Source organism: Antechinus flavipes, chromosome 2 (assembly GCF_016432865.1).
Source record: "Antechinus flavipes isolate AdamAnt ecotype Samford, QLD, Australia chromosome 2, AdamAnt_v2, whole genome shotgun sequence".
Classification (NCBI taxonomy): Eukaryota; Metazoa; Chordata; class Mammalia; order Dasyuromorphia; family Dasyuridae; genus Antechinus; species Antechinus flavipes.
The window spans coordinates 30193419-30207213 of NC_067399.1; the positions used below are offsets into that span (position 1 = coordinate 30193419).

The following is a 13795-nucleotide window of genomic DNA, read 5'->3' on the forward strand; positions in this document are numbered from 1 at the left end:
CACTGGAACAAGTGACTTAGAAAATGGATCCAGGACAGATGATATAAGAATTGTTAGATTACATGAAAGCCACATCAAAAGAAAAGATAAAGCATTGACAAGCCCTTTCAAGAATTTATCAAAGAAAATTTCCCTGATATTTTCCCTGAAAATTTTCCTGACGATTCTCCGGTTCTGGGGAACCAGAGTACAAAAATAAAAATTGAAAGAATCTACTAATCACAGTCTGAAAGAGATCCCAAAATGAAAACACCCAGGAACATCATAGTCACATTTCAGGACTTCAAGATCAAGGAGAAAGTACTGCTAGAAGCCAAAAAGAAACAATTCAAATCAGTATTACACAGGAATTGACAACTTACACGTTAAAGAACCACTGGGTCTGGAATATAATGTGATATAGGATTACTACCAAGAATCACTTCCCCAGCAAAATTAAATATAATGGGGGTGGGAGTATTTAGCAAAGTAGAAGACTTTTAAATATTCCTAACTAAAAGATCATTACTGAATGACAAAAAAAAAATCTTCCACAAACCAAACACAAAGTAAATACTAAAAAAGTTAAAAAAAAGAAACAAGAAAAATAACATATAAGAGATTAAATAAGGTTAAAATAGTTCTAAATGGCAAAATTATATCTATATCTATTTATACACACACACACACACACACATTTAATAACTTCATTACTATAAGGACAACTAGAAGCAGTATACATAGACAGAGATAGTGGATATAAAATGACTTTGTTTTTGTTTGTTTGTTTTTCCCCATAGATGAAAGTCAACACAGTGATCTCAGTCCATAACAAAAAAGGAGCAAATGCATTCCCCTAAAGGGCTGTTGGAGAACTGCTCTCAGGACAGGGGCTTACTAAATCAAAGTTGATAGCCCCCAGGGCCACTCAGAGATCCTAGCTGGGGTTTTTCCTCAAGATCATGAAGCCCTCCAGAATGGGAATGACAGGCAAAAACACCTCAATGACTAGTTCTGCCTACTCCCTATGAGCCAGCAATACTGGGGTTGTGTGCATTTGAAATCCTGGGATGGTCTTGTTCTTCCTGACCTGGTCTACCTCATCCACTCTCTGACCCACTCAGACATATACTGACAATGGCATGAGCTTCTTATGAAAGGTGACCGGCATTCGGGGCTGCATGGTAGCCACCAATCCATAGAGCACATAGTGTGACTTTCCCAGAATGATGCTGCAAACATCAAGGAAGGAGACCAGCATGGTGAGTACCTCGGCCACAGCAAACTTGACTCATGAGTTGCTGGTTACTATGGTAGGGTGAGAGAGTGAGATGCCCTTCGCCAAATGTGTCAGGCCCTGGGCCAGGTGCACCATGAAGAGGTTGTTAGGGTCCTTGTATAATATTGTGCTAGATGGTGCAGCATGGCAGCCAGATGGGCATTGTTGATACTACTGTCCACCATGCCTGTGGCAAATATGGAGTTATAGGACACCTCTGGGTCCACATCATGGGAGAATTTCCTTAAGGTGTCCAAGATGTTGAGCCTTGAGTTGGAGATTGAGATGAAATCATGTGCCAGAGGCACAGTCCAGGACAGCATGGGCTCCCTATTCCTAAGCAAATGACCAAAGGTCTGAAGAGCCATTTTGCTCCCCATTTTCTCCCCTATCGCAATAGGGGATTGTAATGGGCTGAGGCTTGAGTTGATGCACTGAGGTCCTAAGCACATGAGGCTAAATAGTAATTGGACCATACTCTATTAATGTAATGGGCTGAGGCTTGAGATGATGCACTGAGGTCCCAAGCACATGAGGCTAAATAATAATTGGACCATACTCTATTAATATATAAGCTTGGAGAAAGAATGGCCCCCGCCCACTCTTTGTGCAAGTCCTGATGTGTTGTATAGGAAATGACAATTTTGGTGGGTGGAGGCAGAGGAGTGGAAAAGGAAGGGGAAGGAGAGACTTTGCATTGCCATTGCTATGGCTTTCTCAGCTCAGATCTCTCTCTGTTAGCTGGCTTCCTGTCGCAGCTGCCCATATTGCTATTGCAATCTTTCTTGTCCATATTGCTATTGCAATCCTTATTCATCTCTTCACTTCAATAAAGATTGAAGATTTTCCCCTTAGCCTGAATTCCTGACTCCGGCTGATTTTAAATACGTGGTCATTACAGGGGATGTCCAGGATGGCCACTCCATAGTACACCCCATGTTGGCAGGGGACACATTTTTTGTCTTTGTCCTTCTTCCCCTTGTCCTCTTCCTAGTCTTGGAGCCAAAGTGCTTGCTACATATGTGAAGCAGCTGTGGCACTTTCAGGATATTCCCTGAACCTGCCTATGGGCACTCATATGGGCAAAGCTTAGGAAGAGTCCAGACACAATCTCCAGAGCAGCCAGGATGGCTTTGATGGCCTCACCCTTGCCAAGGTGGTTGAGGCCAGGCCAAAGGGAATAAGTAAATATCCTTGAATTCAATCTCAGACTTCTCCATGATGGTCTACATGATGGTGGAGGAGATATCTCCATTGCAGGAGCCCACCGCAATCATACCACAGATCAGAGCTGTGGCACTTGCCACCTCCATATTGAACTTGAAGTCTCCCATCACTAGCAGAGTTAGGACATCTTCCTGATTGAAGCTAGCATGGGCCAGGTCAAGCCCAAGAGGGTCCCAAGCCTCCTCATATTGCTGCTGTGTAATTACATAGAGATCAGGGCTAAGGGTGGGTCACACTCATTTCAGACCCCTGATGTCACCATGACACAGGCAAGGAGTGCTCCTGACTTGATTTACTCAGAGGAGGAGTAGGGGTACTTGTCAATCTGGGAGAGGCCCCCATCCATGTCCCTCCCAGGGAGGCAGCCTAGTCTTTGTTCTTAAACAGTTGTTTGTTCCCATCATCCACCACAGCTTGTCCTTGTCAAAGGCTGTGTTCATAAAGGAGGCAGCCAGATTCACGTGCACTGAATCCATCTGGAAGCCGCTGCCCCCTAACCTGTTGTTTTCAAGGTAGGTTTTATAAATATTATCAGGTACCTTGGGCTCCATGATGTAGAGCTCCAAAGCCAGGATCAGGAAGTTGCTATTGAGCCACATGTTAGACATGATCTTAGTCAAGTCCTCATCTTCTTCCATGAATTCATTGAGTTTCAGGAAAAACCCATGCTAGTCCAACATGAAGGCCATTTGCTTCTGAACCACCAAGTCTCTGCAGGAGGTTAAGATGTCTTCCACCAGTTCCATGTCAGTGGTCATCAGAACAAGTGGCAAAGCTTCCAGAAGATATCCAGGGCATAGCATAGCAGGACCAAGTTCTCTGGCTCTGGCCCATAACTCACACAGCTGGTAAAAGCAGACTTTGGTGTAGACATTCTCTTTGATATCTTTCTCCAGGATGTCCATCTGCTTGATCTCCACAAGAAGGTCGTACATCCCATGCTCTGCATTTTGGGACATGTTGTAAGGAACCATTTACTTCACCAGAATGAGCAGTGGTTCCTGCTGAGACTTCTTAACCACTCCTTGGCCATTTCTCCTGCTGGATGCCTAACATACTCATGCCCCCAAGAGATTATATCCTCCTGAGTGCTCACTAGTTAGCACTTTAGGCATTCACGCTCCTACTCATGGTCAAGTCCAGGACTGAGATGATGGTGGCTGCAAAGCCCTTATTCTCACCAGACTTCATGTTCTCATAAATCTCCTTCAGCTTGCCATAGCATGGGCACAGATATTTAAGAGGCTTGGGAACTGAAATCATAGAGGTTGTAAAAGAACACATTTTTCTCCACAGTTCCTCCTGAGCTGGTCTATAGAGGGCTGTGTCCTCCCCAAGTCCCTCCACCAGCATCTCCAGTTCACCCTGAAGTCATTTGTCCTCCTTTGACAATCCCTGTTCTTTCTCCTTGTCACTGAGCTCCCAATGCTCCTTGCTGGTTTTGCCACTCAGCTCCCTGATCTATAAGGTAACTTTGATATGAGGATATGTGTCTCCCCCCCCCAAAAGAAACAATAAAGGAGAAAGAAAATTGCACTGGAAGAAAAGAGGAGGGTGGAATTGAATGGGATAAACTACCCCACACAAAATAGCCATGAAAGAGATATTACAATGGGGAGCTTAAATTTTATTCTCATCAAAATTTACTGACAGAAGGAATAACATACACATTCAGTTGTATACAGAAATATATCTTACTCTTTAAGGAAGTAAAAAAAAAAAAAGGATGGGAATAATAAAAAGAGAGAGAAGACTGATAAGAGAGAGGTTAGACTGGGGAAGGTAATGATCAAAACTAAGACACTAGTGATAAGGGAAAGAATGGGGATAATAGAGAGTGGGGAATAAACAAAGAGAAATAGGATGGAAGGAAAGACACACAGGCATTATGAATATAAATATAAATGTGAATGGGATGAACTCATCCATAAAACAGAAATAGATAGCAGAATGGATTAAAAACAAGAAATATATTGCTTAGAAGAAATACATTTGAAGCAAAGAGATAGACAGAGAGGTAAGAGTCTGGAACAAAATCTATTATGTTTCAGTTAAGGCAAAGAAAACAAAGGTAACCACCATGATTTCAGAAAAAGCAAAAGCAAAAATAGATCTAATTAAAACAGATAAAAAAGAAATTATATCTTAATGAAAGACACTATAAACAATGAAGTCATAGCAATATTAAATGTAAAGACACAAAATGGTACAGGATCTATTTTTTTGAAGAAATTGAATTACAAGAAGAAATAGATAATAAAGCTGTATGAATTGGGAGCCTCAACTTTCTGTTCTTAGAACTAGATCAATCTAATGAAAGAAAGAATAAACAAGGTAAGGAGGTGAATGAAATTCCTTTAAAAAGTTACATTGATGGATCTCTGGAAAAAATGGGAATAGAAAGGGATACACTATTTTCTTAGCAAATATTCATTATTCATTCCAGAATTTCATTATTCATGCATTAAGACATAAAAACCTCATAATGAAGTATAGAAAACAGGAACTATTAAATCCATTCTTTTCAGATCACAATTCAATAAAAAATGAATAAAATCATGGACAATGAAAAAGAGATTAAAATTTAATTAGAGCAGGAACTACTGTTTCCCTCAAAAATGTAGGTAAAAGAACAAATCACAGAGACAATTGATAATTTCATTCAAGAAAATGACAACAATGAGACAATATATCAGAATTTATGGGATTTGGTCAGTGTGGTACTTTAGAGAAAAAAAATATACCTTTAATTGTTTACATCAGTAAAGTGGAGAAAAAGCAGATCAATGAATTGGATATACATTTTTTAACATCTAGAAACAGAACAAATTTAAAATCTCCAATTAAACAACACATTGGAAATCCTGAAAATTTAAAGGAGTATTACAAAATTAAAAGTAAGAAAACTGTAATGTCTGGGCTAGCTTTCTGGAGGATCTCTGGATGGGCTTTGTTCTTTAGGTGAAGAAGTGATGAAGGCAGGATAGCCACCAAGAGGCTGGTCAAAGATGGAATCCGTAGTCTGGAATCTGGAGTCTCGAGTCTTTTCTTTGTCTCTGGCTGAGAGAGTCTTCTGTGTCTGATACTCCCTTAAATACCTCAGTATGATTACATCACTACAGCACACTGAGCATGTTAGGAGACCATTACGTCACTATCACTTTAAGTATATATTTAGAGAACCATTATCTCACACTGAATAGGTGCTTAATTATAAGCACCCTCCTGTCCTTGATTCAAGTACACCTTTCCAGAGTTCTGGCCCTCTACAGAAAACCATCAAACCAGTAAGTAAAACTAGAATCTGATTTTATGAAAAATAATTAAGCAGATAAGCTAAATGTAAAACACTTTGATTAAAATAAGGAAAGAAGGAAACCATAATACTGGTATCAAAAATGAAAGGAGTGTATTCACAACCAGTGATGAGGAAATTAAAACAATAATTAGGAGCCATTTTGCCATATCAATTGTACATATGAATAAATTTGACCATCTATATAAAATAGACAAATATCTACAAAAAAGTATGTTATTGAGATTAACAGAAAAAGAAATAAAATTCTTAAAACAATTTTAGAAAAAGAAAATTTAAAAGCCACCAATGAACTTCCCAAGAGCTATATTCTTCAGGCAAAAAGCTAAGTCTACAAAGCACAGAGGAGGAAAAAGGGAATACATCTGACCAGAAAACAGCAAGAAACCCAATTTTGCAAGACGAGTTTGTGAGAACAGGTATTATGTGAAGTCAAATACATCCTGCTAAATTTGCTACAATCTGAGCAAAGAGGCTATTAGTAAGAATCACAATAATAATATAGATTATTTATCTATCTGTCAACTAGGAAAGGAGGCAAAGAGATGTAATTCCAGCTTGGTGCTCCTTCTTTCAGGACAACAGAGCCCCTGACCCTCTTTCTGGCAGGAATTAACTTTTCCCTTGTAGAGGGGGAGATTCTAACCTGAAATATTTATTCTTATTTCCTCTTAAACTAGATCTAGACAATTCTATATGGACATATATAGACAACCTAAGCAAAACAGCACCACCACACACTGATTACATATACATGCACAAACACTTCAGGTCAGAAAGCAACTTTATTAATTTTAAAATGGCAGAATTATTTTAAGTTGCATAGTGTGTCAAATCAATTTCTTTCTGGGAGGCTCATGCTGACAGCCAAGGGTCTCAAGTTTGTTCTTCCAAATTCTCTCTGACAGTACAATGATGAAGTATCTGTTGCTTCTGCAAGTCATCACCAAAACATCCACAATCTTTGTGAGTTTGTTTAAAAAAGAGCCAATTCCAACTAGTTCTTAAAAGAGAATTGAAGTAGATTTCTGTTGCTTTGGCTAGTGGAGCTGTTATTTAACTCTGAAGTAAACATCTATCAAGGCTGCCAAGCGGGGCAGCTAGATGATACAGTGGATAGAGCACCAGCCCTAAAGTCAGGAGGACCTGAGTTCAAATCTGGCCTCAGACACTTACCACTTTCTAGCTGTGTGACCCTTAACCCCAATTGCCTCAGCAAAAAAAAAAAAAAGAAAAAAAAAAGAAAGAAAGGCTGCCAAGAAAAGAAATTGGACTAGATTCAGGAGTCATAGACAGTAGAGTGGCAAAGTTTGAGAAGAAACATTTTTATTATATTGCATTGTATTGCATTTTTAAATGTGTGGGGAGACATTGCTAGAGGCATATTATCCAGTTTTCCCTATAATGAAGAGATTAGTTCCTAGGGCCTTCACTGACTGGCTTATTCAAGATTCCTTCAATTATTTTAAATGGTCCTTAATAGGAACAAATACAGAATATTTCCTTCAGTAAAACATCAAATCACAAAATCTGAGTGTGGAATGGAAAGGACATCAACCATATCTAGTTCAATCCTTACATGAAAGGATTATATTCCTATACCAGATCCCACAAGTACTCATCCCACTTCAGCTTAAGGGCATTAGGAACTATGAAAAAGTGTGACTGAGCAGATTGTGTTGATCTTAAAATCAAGATTTTTCTTTAGTCTAAACCAGAGCTTTCATTGTTTTAGGGAATTCTAGTGAGGAAATATCTTTATCCAAGGAAGATTGACAACTATCCTATATTTTACAGTCTTAGTTTCCTGAGTCCACTGAGAGGCTGAGATTTGTCCATACAGAGACAGAACACTCAAAGAATGGTGTTGAAACCACACATTTTTCATTCTAAAGCTAGTTCTCTTTGCACTATTCCACAACTTTCAGGAAGACAATCCTGTCTCAGATACTTACTTGTTATATGAACATGACTTGGGAATTTAATGTATTTGAGATTTAGGACTTGTTTGTTAACTTTTACATAGTATGTTTCCTACAATTCATTAAGTAGTTAGATAGAACAGATTCTTGGGCCTGCAACAAGGGGAATTTGAATTCAAATCCTCTGTCAGGTATTGGGTTATCTTGGGCAAGCCAGTATCTGGCACACAATAGGCACTACCTATTAATGACTATCATTAACCTTATTCTAATCTCTTTTCTCTTTTTCTCTCTTTACTACAAAACTTTCTAGAATTTAATTATATAAATGAATCAAGCAAGGATTTCAAAGGTGAATTATATTGTTAATCAATTTTTCATAAGGGTAAGCAAAAGAAACTCTAAGCTTTAAAGGGCAGGGACCATGCCCTTTCCATACTTCTATTCCCTCAAATATCTCTCCTCATGTCTGGCACATAATGGGCATTCATTTTAATTAGTAATATTGAAGTGTTGCATATATTGAATACTTCTTTTTTGTAAGTGAACAAAGCTTCCACTATAATCTTCCTCCTCAACATCTTCCCCCATAAACATACACTCAAATATTCCCTCCTTCCTATAAACTCCCCTAACAATAAACATATTTTAAGGGTTCTTACTTTGGTTTTACATTAAATCCCTAGAAGAGTTTGGACAACTAACTTTTTTCTTTTCTGAGATAGTTTTTTACTTATTAAAAAAGCATGTAGGTACTTATTGCATGCTTGTTGATTAAATACATTGATTGTATATTCCAGAAAAAGTATGTTGCAGTTACTGATTAAATGAAATGTTCCACCTGGAATTGTGGTTCCAATTCACCATGAATAAAAATCCTGGGTCCAGAGAGGACCACCACTGAAACCTGAAACTGAGAAGGGCAAATAAAAAAAAAAAAGAAATAGAAACAGAAAGTTAGGTCTACTGTTCAAACCTGAGGTAAAAGATGAGAAACGTCTTCTGGTTCGATTCACAATGCTTGTGCTGTGGATAATCTATATTCCCTTTGGAAGCAATAGGCTCATGCACAAAGGAAGAAGAGTGATTGTCTCAGTCTGTCTGTGTTAGAGATGCAGCATGTTATAGCCATACAGTCAATATAGTAAGACTATTCCCATCTATATGGCGGGATACAATAGAAAGTTTCTTCATTCGAAGTGATCTGGACAACTGAAAATAGAGGAAGTCACTAGATTAACAAGCATTTATTGTTTGTTGTGTCAGGTACTGGAGTACAAGATACTAGATATACAAAAAATGTTAAAAAAAAATAAAAATCATTTAAATGATCCAAAATACTCTTGAGAAAACAATAGTGGTAAATAGGAAGTTGCCCTTAATTTAACTTTGAAAAATAAATTATGTTGTTGATGGACACCACAGATTTTCTTCAGGTAAGTCCAAGAAGTGACAAAGCAGAGTAAGAATGAAGCCTTCTAACTGATAACTTGCCATTTAAACTATTTACAGTTATCCCTTACCCTTTTCCCAACATGGTCTCAATATATCATGAATTGACATAAGAAATTAAGTGAGATTTTTTAGGAGTTTGCTAAAGCTACAGATGACAGTTGGTCAATGTATCACAGACAGTCTATGACCAAATACTTAACCCACATTTTTCAAAAAGGCACAGTAAATACTCCATACAAGAAAAAAGAAAAAAAAAAAAAGACATCTTTGCTATGAAGAGAGGGTTGAACATTTTTACTTGGAGGGCAAAGTAATATGAAAGGGATAACTAATATTTTCTAATTAGATAGAAGGTAAGGTGCTTTTACTTCCTAAATAAGTACATGGCACCAATATCCTATATATTTAGGTATTCTGATACAAAGCTCCCATATTTCAACAAGAAAGAAAATAAAAAGCAAGCAAACAACAACAAAAGGTGAAAATGCTATGTTGTGATCCACATTCAATCCCCACAGTCCTCTCTCTGGATGCAGATGGCTCTCTTTATCACAAGTCTATTATCCTTAAAAAAAAATCATGCTATAATTTTACTTTTTATGTAAACAGGTCTATTTTTTACACTGTACGATATTATTATTTTTTTTTGCATTTTTAAAAGCAGGGGCATGTCTTTTTTTTTTAATTATTCTGTCTCAGAGTACTTTATACATTGCAGCTGCTGCTCTGTAAATAGTTGTGAATGGAAAGAATGCAAAGGGGAGCAGAGAGTGACGAACTGAAACATGAAGAATCATCATATTTTAAATCTATTAAAGCATTCAACACTTATTAAACACTGATTGAGTACAAATCACTGTACTGAATCCTAGAGTTTAAAAGAAATTAAACTCTTCCTGACCTCAGGAAGCTTAAATGATCTCCAGGGAATATGCATAAGGAAGAAAAGAGGGCATGAAAAGCAAAGATAATCAGCTAATTAAAACTGTTGAACCAAAAATGAGCCTGGAATGTCAATGAATCACAAAAAAAGAATGTCCAATGGGAGAATAGAGTAGTCAGAAGTGCTTCTGACTTTATAATGTAGTGAGATTTGGCACATGTTTAAATGCTCCTGCCTGGCTTTTGTTTCACAATTTATTAAGTAGCTAGATAGCACAGGTAAGCGCATGACATGGCATCACAGTTTTAACTTGGGGATCTATATTCTGGGCACCCATGAATATTTGCTTTGACCATATGTTTGAAACGACCTCCTTTCATTGGCAGCATAATGAGAATTGTCAGTCTTTCAAAATTAACTCAGCATATGAGAGGTTTTGGTGGTGCGATTTGCTAGGAGGGATATGGTGACTCCTTTTCATCTCATATTCATTAAGAACAATCAGTAAGGGTAGATGAGAGTTTTCTTCCAACCATGTGCTCCCAATAAATGAACCCTTTTCATCACATGCTAGAGAATGATGTTTTCAAAAGTAAGTTAATGAACACGGACAGAAATTAGATCTATGATTACATTTCCTTCTTTTGCATTCTAGGTTCAATGGGAAGTCTCATCAGTATGGGGAACTCTAGCCACAAGAGATCTGGGAGCCCAGGTAAAGAGGCTATAATCGATCCAACAATAAGCCTTGAGGAGCAAGGGTCTGAAGATGTTAGCCCAACTTTGGTGGTCATCATGCTAAGTAGTAAATGAGTCAAGTAGAGAAACTAACACCTACCCTTGCACCCCATGTGTTCACCAAAATGGCTATCCCAATGGCAAGGGATACTTCCAGTGAAGTAATAGATGGCATATTTGTATTTTTATCATTTTTTAATATTTAGAATTATATAACCCTTTGTTAGAATTAAATAGATGTTGAATGTTAAATTAGAGAGAAAATAACTCGTAGGAGTTTGAGTCTATGGAAGAAGAGATTACCTAGTATTTATGGTTTCAGAGAACCCTGAGAGCTAAAATTTAACCATATTTACCCTTAAAGACAAGGACAAGAACAAGAGTCAACCAAATAACAAAAAAGTACATGGCATTGGCCATCTTATCCATTTTACTTCTCTAACAGATACAATAAAATGTATTCTTTTTCTCTCTATGTATGTATGTATGTATGTATCACTCAGCTTCTGTCTCTTATTGTCTCTCTGTCTCTGCCTCTCTCTCAAGCAGATCAAGGGTTCAGTCCTGGTTCATTTGTCAAATGGTGAAAACATTTATCAAATACTTTCATAGCCCACTTTAACATCTGTATCTCAATAGCCTCATGTACATAGAAACACCTGGTTTTTAGTTTGTGGGAAAATGTGATGAATAATAGAATAATTGGAAAGAACCACACTCATGAACTCTTTAGAGGGAAAACTATAATCTCTCCCGTAAGCCTAGGACTTAAAGGATTAACTTCCCTGGCTACAGATAGGCAGATGGTAGACTGACTGACTTAGAAAATCTTTTGGAATTTTTTAGAAAGAAAAAAAAAGACACTTTGAAAAAGAAATTCAACTATCAGGATTACATCTTAATTTTAATGAATGACATGAGGCAAAGGAGAAATCCATTAGTAAATGATGTTAAGAATCTAGGCTTTGAGTTAATAATAATAACAATTTTTCATTGTTAATAAATGACAGTTAAATATGCAAATGATCTTGTTATTGTACAATGATTACTTGCATTAAATGCAGATAATGGATTAGTATTTGCTTTAAGAATTGGTGTTAATAAATAATTAAGAGAAATCTAAAAATATTTATAAATATAATTGAGATAATAATAAGGAAAAACAGAATATATGTATCTTTACGCACATACCTAAACATATATGTATATGTGAATACACATATTTGCATATATCTGTTATAAGTACATCATATAAATGTATGTGTGTATAAATACAAACATATTTACATGTTTATTCAATGATTGCAAGATAAATAAAATAGCACTAAAAAGCAACTAAATGTATTTAATTTGTTTTTATCAAGGTTGATTTTTATCATGGAAAATATTTTATGAAATATGATGTCTCTTTTTTCAATGTGCTGGAGAGGGAAAGGTATTATTGTTGCAGAGCATAGCATATGCTATTAGTCATAATTATTACATTAGTTAATTTTGCTTTACTCTTCTATATTATAAAGGAAGGTATGAAATGTATGGCAACATATTAAGAAATAACTATGATGTAAAAATAAAAGTTAAAAATAAAACACCCCCCATAAGAAAGCTGTTGTAGACCACCTTTCATTCTTAAAATTAATGTATCAAGCATATTTAGCATTTCATGATTATGAATATTAGTTTTTATGAAAGGCTATTTAGATTTATAGGGATAGTTATTCTTATAACAAATAGTCTTAGGTAAACTGCTAAGTTTACATTATGATTTGCTTTTGACATTTCTTCTCTATTTAAAAAAAAAATAACCTTTTACCTGGCAGAGTACTCATCCATATTGCAGTATCTACTCTTGTTTTAATAATCTCAGTTTTAATCATTTATATTTAGTCTGCTGAGAGGTAGAAAATAGTCAAAAAGTTTGTTATATGTGTCTAATATGGAAATGTTTTGCATGATTTCACATGTATAATGGGAATTATGTTGCTTGCCTTCTCGATGGGTAGAAAAGGAGCTAGATGAAGGGAAAGAATTTGTAATTTAATTTTTTTAGGGATGTTAAAATAAATTTGAAATAAATGAACGTCAATTCATGTTAAAATAAAATGAATAAGTATAAAATTTGTTATGATTAAATGAGGGTAAAATTTATGAGTGAGGTATTAAAGTTCTCCTATTTGTAGAATGTATATAATTCAGTGCCTGAATTATGAGATGTTTTAATTGCTCAGCAGAATCATTTGAACAATGACTTTATTATTAACTAGTCTACCAAAAGATGAAAATGCCAAGTAACAATCTTTAGATAGATGAAAATTCACTTCAATCTTTGATGGTTTTGGGATGTCTTGGACTCATTTCATTGGTACGATCAGAAGAAACCTATGCTTTTCTCGTGATATATACTCTTTCTATATAGCCTTAAAGAAGATCTCCATAAATTACCATTCTATCCAGCATGTTGAATATCTTTCTTCAGGGCATTCCATAAGCCAGGGACAGTAGGGGAATAGTAGGGTTTCCTATCTTTTTTGTATGACCTGGTCTCAGTCAGTCAATAAACATTAACACCTATGTGCCAGATACTTTGCTCAGCAATATTCCAATATCTTAGTGCAAATTGAACCTATTAAAGTTTAAATATAGCAAAACCTAATATATATGAAAGTATATTGCATATACATTTATTAATACATTCAACACATGTAATACAATCACATATACATGCTAATATGTATATATGCATTCATACATGCCTATATGTGTGCGTGTACATCATCTATCTGTCTATATGTATGTATTTATATGTATAAGGATAAGAATGCCTCACTCAATGTCAATAATTCTTAAAAATTCATAAGAAGAAAAATGAATTCATCTGAGTTACTGTGTCTGTCTTACTCATTTCTCAACTGCAGTTAAAATAGCCAGTGAGCCATTTTCTCTAAGTATTGCTCAATGCTTCATAAGCTTCATTCACATTCTATTCAGTTAACATC

The 13795-nt window shown here is 36.1% G+C and overlaps 1 pseudogene; it reads right to left on the minus strand.

Moving 5' to 3' along the window:
• Positions 1-907: 907 nt before the first annotated feature.
• On the minus strand, positions 908-12632 carry LOC127546329 (26S proteasome non-ATPase regulatory subunit 2-like; annotated as a pseudogene).
• Positions 12633-13795: the final 1163 nt, after the last annotated feature.